The following is a 12,110-nucleotide window of genomic DNA, read 5'->3' as shown; positions in this document are numbered from 1 at the left end:
CAAATTTTAACAAGAAGAAAAATGTTCCAATTTTACATTTTTTCTACCTGAAAATAAACGGCCTTTCCTTATTTTCTGTGATAAACATGTATTCCTGACTCAATCCAGAACATTATTCTGGACATGACCACTCGTGTTTTTTCCATAGTGGATTTTTGACATGAATTATAACCTTATGATAAAAAAATTAATCCCACTTTCATTTTTAATTGTGTGCTAGTAGAGACTGATTTCATTCCCTAAACATATATGTTATCTCAATTGTTTGAAATTGAGATTAAGACTATTTGTTTATAGATTATTAAGTAAAACTTTATTTCAGTATTGTTTTTAAAACCCCAAATAAGTCCCGGGTCAATTTGACCCGAGGGATACGAGAAGGTCCCTAAACGGAAGACAACACAAGGGTTATTGTATATTTTTGTTTATGTTCTACAGTTTCACTCCTATTCATACTGTATACGCCAAATAAATCACCAGGAGCTTGGACACTGAATTGTGTACACGTACACGTACACACACAAGGAAAGCAGCACAAAATCCCAAACCAATTGTTAATTGTGGACACGTGGATCAGCCTCATATCCCGTCCTCAACATGCCCATTTTCCACCCTACATTCAATCATATTGATTCAACTATAAATACTGGGAAAAAAAATAACTTGATGGTTATTATGACAAAATACTGGAATTTTTACTAGATGACATGACTATTTTGAAATAATTAATCATTCTGGAATTACTGGGGGTGATTTTGTAGGAGAGTGCATCTGCATAGAAAATGTATGTGAACCATCCTTTCGTGAACTTTCATGCAAACACAAAAGCAAGTGAGCGCTGTGACTACTCTTTGAAGTGATTTTTGAGAGGGAAATTAGGTTGACTCACATTGAATTCATATAGTAATTTACTATCAAACCTGGCTAGAGAAGAAGAAGACATACGTAATTAATCGCTCAAGGGAAAGTCACGATTTATTATATTAATAATGCATGCATGTTGCTTTCCCTGAAAAAAGCAGGCTCCTTAATGTTGCTCCCTTCCTGTTCCTCACTCATTTTCAGGTTGTGGTCAACAACTAACATTAGCAGGGCCTGCTATGGTTGTTTGATAAATTGATCAATATTAAATCGTGATTGGTGGTCCACTGGGCAGGCAGAGCCTGCATCTTACGGACTAGCAACACATTCCATGTATCCAAGAACCCTTTAATCAGTGTAAATTACGTTATATTAGACTAGTATCAGACAGACTTCACTTGTACACTAGAGGTTTTTCCCATACATAGGTTCTACTGGTGTGCACCACCCAGGTAGATAAAATCTGAATTTAAAACGATTTATTTTTTAAAGCGCACCCAGACCAGCAGCCTCCAATCCCTTGCCCTCATGAAGTCTCGCGCCTCATGTATGACAACATCAACAATGTTGCACTTCAGGCTCAAAAGGCTATTGTTAGTAGTAGAATGCTGCTGGTGGTCTTGCCGTGGGATTAACTGTAGTAATAAAACTGTTGAAACTAGGGATGAGCGAGTACAGCATTATCTGTATCTGTATCTGTTTACCAGAATTGTTATATTTATTGCGGATTAGAAAACTATTTCCTGACACATCAGCATTGAGCTTCAGATCAGATGTGTTGTCATGGTAAACAGCAAACTATATAGGCCTACAGTATAAACAAGTTTTGCAACAATAACACACCAATGTGGTTGCAATTATTAGGTAAAATGTAATGAACAAGAGTTTTCATACTCAACATATAACTTCTTTTTTTAATGTTTAATTTTTCTATGTTCAGTGTGATAATTTTTTTTGTTTCTTTTTATTTTCACCAGGTATGTGTGAGTGTGTAATATTATTTTTTACCGCAACTGCCTTTTTTTTTTTTATAAAACACAGCAAAAGTTTCAGACATTAAAAAAAATGGTTAGAGCCAGCAGGCAGTTTAAAAAAAAAAAAAACTCAGATGGCAGAGATGCAACGGAGTCGCATTCTCACAACACTATGTCTGAACAAACCCAACGGTTACCAGAAGTCTCCTGGTTACTAGGTACTAGTTCAAACCGAAGTATAAACAAACCTGAAGCTGAAGAAACCCTAAATGTTAACGGGAAAACCCCGCGGACCTGAGAAAGAGATGTTCACTTCTCTGTGGTTCTATGTGCGAGTGAGTGGAGAGGCGCTGTGACTAGCACTGTGATAGCCTTCACAGAATAGTGTAGAGGAGAGGCGCAGTGACTAGCACTGTGACTAGCCATCACGAACGGAGACACAGTCAGTGGAGACTTTTCAATCCAGCACAGATATTGACTCGCATTACTCGATAATACTTGTACTCCAAAAGTGCTTTATCCGTACTGGATACTCGTTTCAGCCGAGTACTCGGCTCATCCCTACAGAACATATAACATAGGTACAGTCATTCTTAGACATTGTAATGCAGAATGTTCAATTTTAGATCTTGAAATGTTCAAAAAAGAGTAGACCTATTTATTTATTTTTTTGAGTTTGATATACAATATCCCAAATTTTCCACAATGTTCAAACCAAAGACATCTGCAATTTTAACCAAGGTAATAGTGGTTACTGTTACTTTATTCACCTGTTGAGGGCGTCCCATCTCTACATTTGTTTTACCTATATTTTTAACTATGTGAAGGTATCAGAAAAAACCTGGTCTGTTCATTTTGAAGAGGAGACCTTTAGGGATAACTTGGCTTCCTGTAAAAACCTCCTGAACGTCTGGATGTTAACAAAAGCGCCAGCTTACCTCACAGCCCCTCCGGACATCCTTTTTCCACCAAACAGTGTCAGAAAAACTGAATTGTATGTGTAACTGCTTAATTTAATGTTTTTCATGACTTTGATCAACTGGCCTCATTTAAAACTCTGTGTAGAATCTATATTAAATATTTGTGTCTACAAATGAGAAAAATAAACCAAAAATAAAAACCTAGTGTATGCCTACCAGTGTGCAATTTCAATTGAATAAGGCTGAATCCCATTCCTTAGTCTTACCCCCCTACCCTTACCCCTTCCCCTGTTTTTTGTGCTTTCACACGGACTAGTGGTGTCCCAATTGTTGAGGGTAGGGGATAGACCAGGGGTGTATACCCCTAGGAACCGAGTGTGGACGCGACCTCACTTGTAAACAAAAAGCAGTGTTTGGCTGCCGCATCGACCAGAGAGACACATAAATGTAAGTACTTCGGCTTAAATAATTGATTTAATAATACGATGACGCCAAATAAATCACCAGGAGCTATATCTTGACTCCCGTATTCATTTGAATGGAGTTTGGCTTACTGCTGAATTGTGTACATGTACACACAAGGAGAGCAGCACAGTGAAAAGACGAGTACGCAGCTGGCAAAACTAAACAATGCTACAGCAGTAGATTCAGGCAGTAAACACAAATACGTCATGGACAAGATTCCACCTAAAGAAACTCGTCCCACCATGAGCATCAGTTCCCAGTTCCCGCATTTACGATCATCACGATCATCACATCATCAGTGGTGTTTATAGCTGCACGAGCAAGAGCAAAAGCAGAGGCTGCACGAGCCTGTGTTGAATCTGCAGACAGGGAGATTGCTATTAATTGACAAAGCTAGACTAGAGGCTATTGTGAAGCTCGCATCGTGAAAGGAGGCTGCAGCTGCTTCGGCCGAGGCACAAATATTGGAGCAGCAGCAAAACAAACAGCATGAAGGTAGGATTTTCACAGTGGAAAAGCTACCAAGCAACAGGACAAGGCCGACAGAACGCGTGGCTGATTATGTAAAAGATCAAGCTACACGTCTGACCGCAATCTAAATCAGCCTTACACTCCAACATGAGCAACAACAATGCACCCCGTTGGATGGCCTCTCAATGTTCTCTGAATGCTTTTGAGGAAGATGGTAACCAGCTGTTGAAGGTGTTGCCTGCCCTTACAACTTAATCCACAACAATGGTCAGAGAATGCCCGACCACACAAAAACGTTGCAACACGCGTCCAGCTGCAAGGAAGAACTCTCCTCTCAGGTGAAAAAAAGAGACATTACGGACCAATAACATATTGCATGAAATGCCCAGGTTAAATGCCCCTCATATTCAAATAGTTCCCCTGTTCGACAGCCAGAGTCTTCAGTTAGGTTGGATATGGCAAAGTGTCTAGCCAAAGAGCTTGTCAGCACCGCCTATCAAATTTTGACGACTGCCCAGAAACCTCTAGAGCTTGGAAGTCATCTTTTATCAACCAATAGGGATTTTGACCTTACGCGAGAACGTAGCTGCTTCAAATGTTGTTGCTCGAAGTAGTCAGGTTAGGGCAGTTCAATATGCCCCAGCAGCTTAAAATGATTGAAAGCTTAGTAAGAGGCATCTATAAGTGAGGTGTCTTCCAGAGGTCATAGCAAAGGCTAGCATCATGTTTAAGACTTGACACAATTCCAAGATTACAAATAAGGACACCACAAGTTAAGAGAACTAGGGTATTTAATGTAACTACTCTCAGGTAAGGAGATGACTATCTACCAGGCTTGGCATACTTGGACACCGCCCGCGGCATCAGCCCCCTTGTAGAAAGCTGTCATATGGCTTGCAGGAGAATGGATTTCTAGGTACACAAGTATAAGGAGGAGTATCATTTTTCCTACCCTCCGTTTTCTTTCTTCACCATTTTCATATTCCACCAGGCTAAAACAAGAATGACCCAGCTTTGCACTTCCAGGTAACATCTCCTTGGAGTGGGAAACCTCCTTTAAAGCGAGTGATCTCAGAACTCCAGTGTCAGTGCATAAAACTAATGTTTTTCCTGTTGCAGCTCAGAACAAACAGCACCTAATGATGATGCAGCTAAGCACTGTCCCATCCACAACAAGCCTCATTTGCTAGGAAATGCTGTGGCTTCAGATTGAAACCAATTGAGGAACAGAAAGCCACTGAAAGAGCAGGGGATCTGCTTTAAGTGCCGCTCTTCATTCTTCGCATCTTACTCGTAACTGCAAAGCTGCATTGAAGTGTGACGAATGCAACGGTGACATCACCTTACAGCTTTACATCCTGGTCCACCTCATGGTCACTCAGTGCCTCAAACTCCCCATCAGAGGAAGGCGGGGAGAGGAAAAAGAGGATGCCTTGTCAACACCTGCGTGAACTCTCTGTGCACTGAGTTTTTGGCAGCACCATTACAGCAAGTCATGCTCCAAGATTTTCCTTGTCAATGTCTATCCTAAAGGGCACCAAGAGTATCTGTCAAGATGTATGCTATGCTCAATGACCAAAGCAACAGATCTTTAGCCGGGTCAGAGTTTTTTGTTTGTTCGGCATCCACAGTCATACGCTTTCCACCACTTTAAAGACATGTGCCGGCATGAGATCTATCAGATCTCAGGCTATCAATTGAAGCACTGAAAGGTGGAGTTAGTCTTCACTTCTGACACTGATTGAATGCAATGACATACCAGACAACTGTGAAAAATCCCAACACCTAAGGCTGCTATCCATCAACTCCACCTCAAGAGCCTTGCGGCTGAATTCCAGCTCTAGAAAGAAGCCCACATCCTCTTCTGCTTGGGAGAGACATCTTTAGACCACAAGGTAGGAAGCAGATAACGGTCCTGGTAACACTCTTTCTCAGAAGCTAACCTAGGGGGGGGGTCTTGGTGGGTGATGTATGCTTGGAAATGCCCATAACCACCGTTACACCTTTAAGACGAGCATCCTAGAAGACGGAAGTCCTACTTTGTTTAGACCGTGCGTAATTCATGTCCACCTTAAAGAAAAGGTAAATTCCAGCTCATTGTATGGACTCTCTCATGACCGCTGGAATATAACATGGATGGGGTTCCCTCTGGCTCACAGTCTTCAGGGAACAGTGGTGATGATAACGTGCACTCTCTATAGAGGATGAACACTTTCTAAAGATCATGGATGCACAGGTTTTCCAGGATGATTCTTCCGCGGGGTGGCACCTCTCCTCTTCAGGTATCCGAGACCACCTCTGCCAAACAATCAAGGACAGCAGTAAACCGTCTCTCTTCTCTACGGCGCACACTAGAGCAAAAGCCAAAATGAAGGAACAGTTTGTTGCTTTCATGCAGAAGGTTTTCGACAACACCACGCAGAGCCAGCTCCTCCACTTACGAAGGGAAAGGAAGCCGGTATTTACCACTTTTGGAGTTTTATCACCCAAGAAAACCAGACCAGATCAGAGTTTTTCAAATCCAAGCGCAATACAATGGCATCTCTCTGAACATGTCTGCTCACTGGACCGCACCTGAATACCACCTCATGGGTGTCTTGGTTCGCTTCAGGAAGGAGCGTGTGGCCGTGACGCAGACAATCAACAGATGTTTCAGTTTTGTAGTGAGAGACGATCATGTGGTTGAGTATAGGATGAGGGTCCATGTGTTTGGCACAGCCCCTCGCCAGCCGTGGCCACCTACGGCCTCAAAGAGCTGCTATGAAGGAGAACAGCAATATGGATCAAACACCAGACACTTTGTAGAACGTGAGTTCTATGTGGATGATGGACTCATTTCATTGCCTTCTGAGGAGGAGGCTTTACCCTGCTAAAAGAACACAAGCCTTTCTCTCTGATTCAAACTCAAGGCTTCATTAAATAACATCAAACAACGTAGATGTTCTGAGAGCATTTCAAGTGGAAGAGAATGCAAAAGACTTTAAGGACTTTGACCTGGATGGAGAAACCATTTCAACACACGCAGCCTTGGTTTAATCTGGAAGTTGCTCCTGATACATTTACTTTCCAGGCATCTGTCAGCAACAAGTCATTCACACGTCGTGGAGTTCTGTCCACAATAACAGCCTTTTTGATTATCTTGGTTGTTTGCTCCTGTCACTATTCAAGGGAAGTTGTACTCAGGGGCTGTCTATTTAATTAAGTGACTGGGATGCTCCACTTCCACAAGAAAATGGGGGTCGTGGGAGTCATGGAGAGACTCTCTACAAGGTCGCAGCAGCTTCATATCCCGCGAGCTTACACAGTTAGCTCTCCCACAAACGCCAAGCGAAGGAATCTGCATCTTCTCAGATGCTTCAACCAAAGCCATCGGTGCCGTGGTATATCTCAAGACACGGTGACAATGGTCAGATCAACATCGGTTTTTTCTAGGAAAGGCAGACTGGCATCAAAAACAGAGCCCACAATACCAGACTGGAGCTGTGTGCGGCTGTACTACGCTGGAAATGGCTGTGCTTGTTGTCCTTGAAATGACTTCCAGCTTGATGCAGTCACCTTCTACTGTGACAGTAAGTTGGTACTATATAGGAGTCAAACGGTTCTAAGTGTATGTCCACAACAGAGTTCAAAGAATTCAACAATTCACACAGACAAAGCAGTGGCTATATATACCTACAGAGCATTATCCTGCCGATCATGCTTCCAGGTCTGTTCAAGCTTCTCAGCTCATCAGTACCAACTGGCTGACAAGACCAGCATTATTGTATAACTGCAGGAACACTACAGCAAACAGCTTAATGTGTTTGAGCTCATTGATCCAGACTCAGATACAGAGATCCAACCCAAGTGACAAGCTGTGCCCCTAGCACATGGAACAAGCCACTCACCCCGGAGAGATTTAACAGATTCTCTTCCTGAACTCTTTGCAAAGAGCGGTTGCAACATTCATTCATGTAACCTATTTCGTTTCAGTCCTCGACCAGAGTTCCTACTCAGCGCAGCGGTTGGCATCAATGTACAAAACCTCACACAGTCAGTGATCTGTCAAAGGCAATGAAGACAATATCTTCTCTTTGCAGAAGACAACCTTCTCTGAGGAATTGGCACCTCTCTCCAACGGACAAGTGTCACGAAAAGCCTACTGGCCAGTTAAATCCACTCATAGATGAGGACGGCCTGCTTAGAATTGGTGGCAGACTAAGCTAGCAATCTAAGCACCAGAGAAGAACCCTATCATCTTGCCTGGTAACATTATGTCTCCACCTTGCTCATACGTCATTATTATGGCAAGTGGAGCACCAAGGCCGCACTTTCACTGAGGAGCCATTCCAGTAGCTTGAATATGGCTCTAGTGGCAAGATGCATAAGCAGCATTCTTCATGGATGCGTCATTTGTCGAAAGCAACGTGGAAAAATGGAGAGGCAGAAGATGTTATACCTACCAGAAGAGCGGCTAAGCACTTCACCACCTTTCACGTACACAGTCTGATGTCTTTGGTCCTTGGGATTTGGTTTGCAAGGTGCACAAGAGGAGGCTTATCACACAGTAAACGTTGGGCATGGCTCTCACTTGCCTGAGCACTCGCGCCGTTCACATAGAAGTCATTGAGTCCATGGATGCTTCATCCTTCATTAATCACCTCAGAAGGTTCTTTGCTATCCATGGCCCCTCCATACAGATATATCTGACTGTGAACAAATTTCGTTGGTGCTTGCAATGAACTAGGTTCAACAAGGTAATGAAATAGTCTAAGGTACAGAGGTATGTCACAGCCAAGGTTGCACATGGGATTTCAATCCACCCCACTCTTCTTATATGGGGGGTTCATGGGAGCGCATGATCGGAGTGGCAAGGAAATCTTGGATTCTATGCTGATGCGTACAGGCTATCCGGCTTGTCTCATGAAGACCTAGCACTCTGATGGCCGAAGTGACAGCCATTTTCAACTCCAGGCTCTAGTTCCAGTCTCGGAAGTGGTCAGATTTTACCCGGAAGTGGGTCGGGTTCTCTTGAAATGTTTGGGGCTTTAACCGGTATGTTATTTAAGCATGCAATTGATATGAGTTGATCAAAAAATTGTTATATTATTGCTGATTTGAAAACTATTTACATGACAGCATCGAGCTTCAGATCAATGGTGTTGTCATGGTAACAAAAACTATATACAGAACGTTTTGCAACAATGAATACAACACATGCGGTTGCATATAAGTAAAATGTAATGAACGAGAGTTTTCATACTCAATTTACTTTTATTTTTAACTTTTTATTTTTTTTGTTTTTGGTTCTTTTTTTCTTTCCACACCAGGTGTGTTGTGTGTGTGTGTGTGTGGTGTGTGTGTGTGTGTGTGTGTGTGTGTGTGTGTGTGTGAGTAAGAGAGAGACACAGAGAGAGAGGGGGCGGGGCAGCTGACAGTAAAAAAAAAAAAAAATCTCCGATGGCACAGACGCAACGGGAGTTGCATTTAAACCAAGCAGCACGTCTGAAAGCCACGTTCACCAGAAACCTACTGGTTACTATGTAAGGACTACAAACCCCACGTTCACCAGAAATCTACTGGTTACCATGTAAGGACTACAAACCGAAGTTAAAAACAAACCTGAAGCTGAAGAAACCCTAAACGTTAACGGAACAGATCCGCAGACCCGATTGACTGACGGAGCGGGAGAGAGAGAGAGAGAGAGAGAGTGAGAGAGAGAGAGAGAGCGCGCATTTCTCCATGTTCTGTGTGTGTGTGATTGATCCGAGCGTGTTTGTAGGCGGGGGGGGGCGCTGTGATTATTACAGAACCCTGCGCGGCCAGTTGAGGAGTTGTATTCAATCCGAGCACGGATATTGACTCATATTACTCGTATAATACTTGTACTCGGCAAAAGTGCTTTATCCGTACCGGATACTCGTTTCAGCCGAGTACTCGGATCACCCCTAGTTGAAACACTCACCGCTGTGAAAGCTCCCTGAATGTCATTTATCAGAGTCTGGTTGTTACCCCTGTCCGCGGCAGTCTCCTCTGCACCATATCTTCATAACGGGGCTGACCGGAGCTAACCCTAAAGCCTTCAGTTCTCCATGCCTGTATCCATTAACTGTATTTATGGACTAAGAAAACCCATCATTTTATTTAATTGGCTGAAAAAGTGTAAAACTACAACTCCTGCGTCACTCTTTGAGTGCCACAGAACATGTTTAGTACAGAACAACATGTCTCCAAAACACAGATTTAAACACTTCAGAAAATGAACAATGATCTAACAAACAAATAGAACAAAAAAAAATAACTTAAGACAGCCCTAGTCTTATAAGATTTAACAGGAGGTAGGAGAATGAACCATTAACATTTGGCACAAAAAATAAACTTTTCAAGCACTTCCATTTAATTAACAACGCACATCATGGCTATACTTTTAACTACCCTGAAATTGTGTCAGATGTAGCATAGTGTCACAATATTTTTTCATCTGTATCTGTATCCTCTTTAAACTAATTTGTTTAATATGTAAATAGGTATTTCTTTTAAAAATTATCTGATAATATTATGTAGTCATTGTTTTCACCTTGGTTTGACTAGTTTATTACTGATCCTGCGCCACAAATCACCACTAGTAAATTCTTAGTTAAATCCTCAGTTAGTAGGGGTATGCATCTCTCCCTTATAGGATGATCTTATACATATTTAGATACATGGGCTACAACACGATTTAGGGACGATTCATTTTAATATAAAACAATTCAGTTCGATTTAATCTGATGTTGAAACAATTCAATGCGATACAATTCAATCTGATAGATACAATTAATATTTGTTTAATTTACACATTTATTTCCCATTATAAACTAAAATAAGACAATTATATAAAAGAAGCACTGCTTAACTTCAAATATATATTTTGTAAAAGGGACCAGGGAATAGCAGAGATAGGAAATGCTAATAGTATGCGTTGTAACTTCATTTTAATTAGCTAGTCGCTTACAGCTCAGCTCCATGTTAAATGAAACTGCCTCCTTGCTGCGGTAATCTTAGGTCATAGGTCTACGTTACAGTCATTGTGATCACGCCACTAATAATCATATACAGTATTACATGGGTATACATATATATATATACACACAATAATACGAAGATACACCAAAAAAACTTGAGAGTCTGCAGTTCCAAAGTTTTTTAAACATTTCAATCAATTTATTTTACTACTTTGCCGTTTGCACAATAATCATTGTATAATGTTGTGGAGCCAAGCAAACACTTTAGTAATCAAAGCTTTCAGCACACATGACATTATTTTTTATATTTTATGTGATCCCAACAGATGAATAAACTGTTATAAACCGATATAAAGGCCCAGTCATGCCAAAGAAGAAAAAAACACATAACACCCTAAATTCAAGGAAATTATAGATCTGATCTTTTGTTGTACTTGCAAAGTGCGCTGCATGGAATCATCCATGTTTTATTGGTTAATGAAAATTGGGAAGTTAAAAAGAAACCCCCATTTCTGATATATACATTTAGAAAAGGGGTCAAATTTGACCCAAAGACAACACACGGGTTAATAAATGCACATTCAAAGATGTACACAAAACATTCTTATTGTCAATTATAAGAAAATTATTGCTTCAGCCCCATTCAGGGAAGTATTTAACTATCTATTACTATCTATTATACTATTTCCCATATCTAAAGTATGGGAAATATTGAGTGATGAGAAAGCCAGAGACAGATAAGCTTGATTTACGAGGTAAATTGTTATATATTTTGCAGCCTATTTGTATTTTATTTTTTTCAAAGAAGCGGTTTCTGCTCTCTGCCATCTCTAACGTTACCTTTCTCGCCAAAGTGAGGGAGTAGTACCGCAGCATGTGGCAAATGTCAGAGCTGACATTAATTAGTGAATTCACAGGGAAATGATTTCCCGCAGTTAAAAAATCCCATCCTTTTTGTCTGAGACCAAGAAAAATACATATTGTTGCCAAAAGAAGGTAATACATGTTTTTGGAGAAACAAATGGGCATTTCCTGTTAATATATACTATACACTGCTCAAAAAATAAAGGGAAACTAATTTAAGGGAACTATTAAACAACACAATGTAACTCCAAGTCAATCACAGTCCTGGGAATTCAAACTGTCCACTTAGGAAGTAACACTGATTGACAATAAATTCCACATGCTTTTGTGCAAATGGAATAGACAACAAGTGGAAATTATAGGCAATTAGCAAGACAACCCCAATAAAGAAGTGGTTCTGCAGGTGATGACCACAGACCACTTCTCAGTTCCTATGCTTTCTGGCTGGTGTTTTGGTCACTTTTGAATGCTGGCGGTGCTTTCACTTTAGAGGTAGCATGAGACGGAATCTACAACCCACACAAGTGGTTCAGGTAGTGCAGCTCATCCAGGATGGCACATCAATGCGAGCT

At 41.2% G+C, this 12,110-nt stretch overlaps 1 protein-coding gene and 1 long non-coding RNA gene across 2 annotated transcripts in view; one reads left to right on the top strand and one right to left on the bottom strand.

Annotated features, from left to right (window-relative positions):
* amot (angiomotin) overlaps nucleotides 1-12,110 on the bottom strand; it is an 84,856-nt gene that overhangs the window by 65,093 nt on the left and 7,653 nt on the right. The gene's annotated exons all lie outside the window — the stretch shown is intronic.
* The window catches only part of LOC116686860 (uncharacterized), a 16,294-nt gene continuing 8,739 nt past the window's right edge, over nucleotides 4,556-12,110 (top strand). Inside the window, exons 1-2 of the long non-coding RNA XR_004331384.1 lie at nucleotides 4,556-4,565; nucleotides 4,767-4,773. This is a non-coding gene — a long non-coding RNA (uncharacterized LOC116686860). The remainder of the gene's footprint in view (nucleotides 4,566-4,766; nucleotides 4,774-12,110) is intronic.

This window comes from Etheostoma spectabile, unplaced genomic scaffold (assembly GCF_008692095.1).
Source record: "Etheostoma spectabile isolate EspeVRDwgs_2016 unplaced genomic scaffold, UIUC_Espe_1.0 scaffold512, whole genome shotgun sequence".
NCBI classification, from domain to species: Eukaryota; Metazoa; Chordata; class Actinopteri; order Perciformes; family Percidae; genus Etheostoma; species Etheostoma spectabile.
This window is presented reverse-complemented; position numbering and strand designations above follow the sequence as displayed.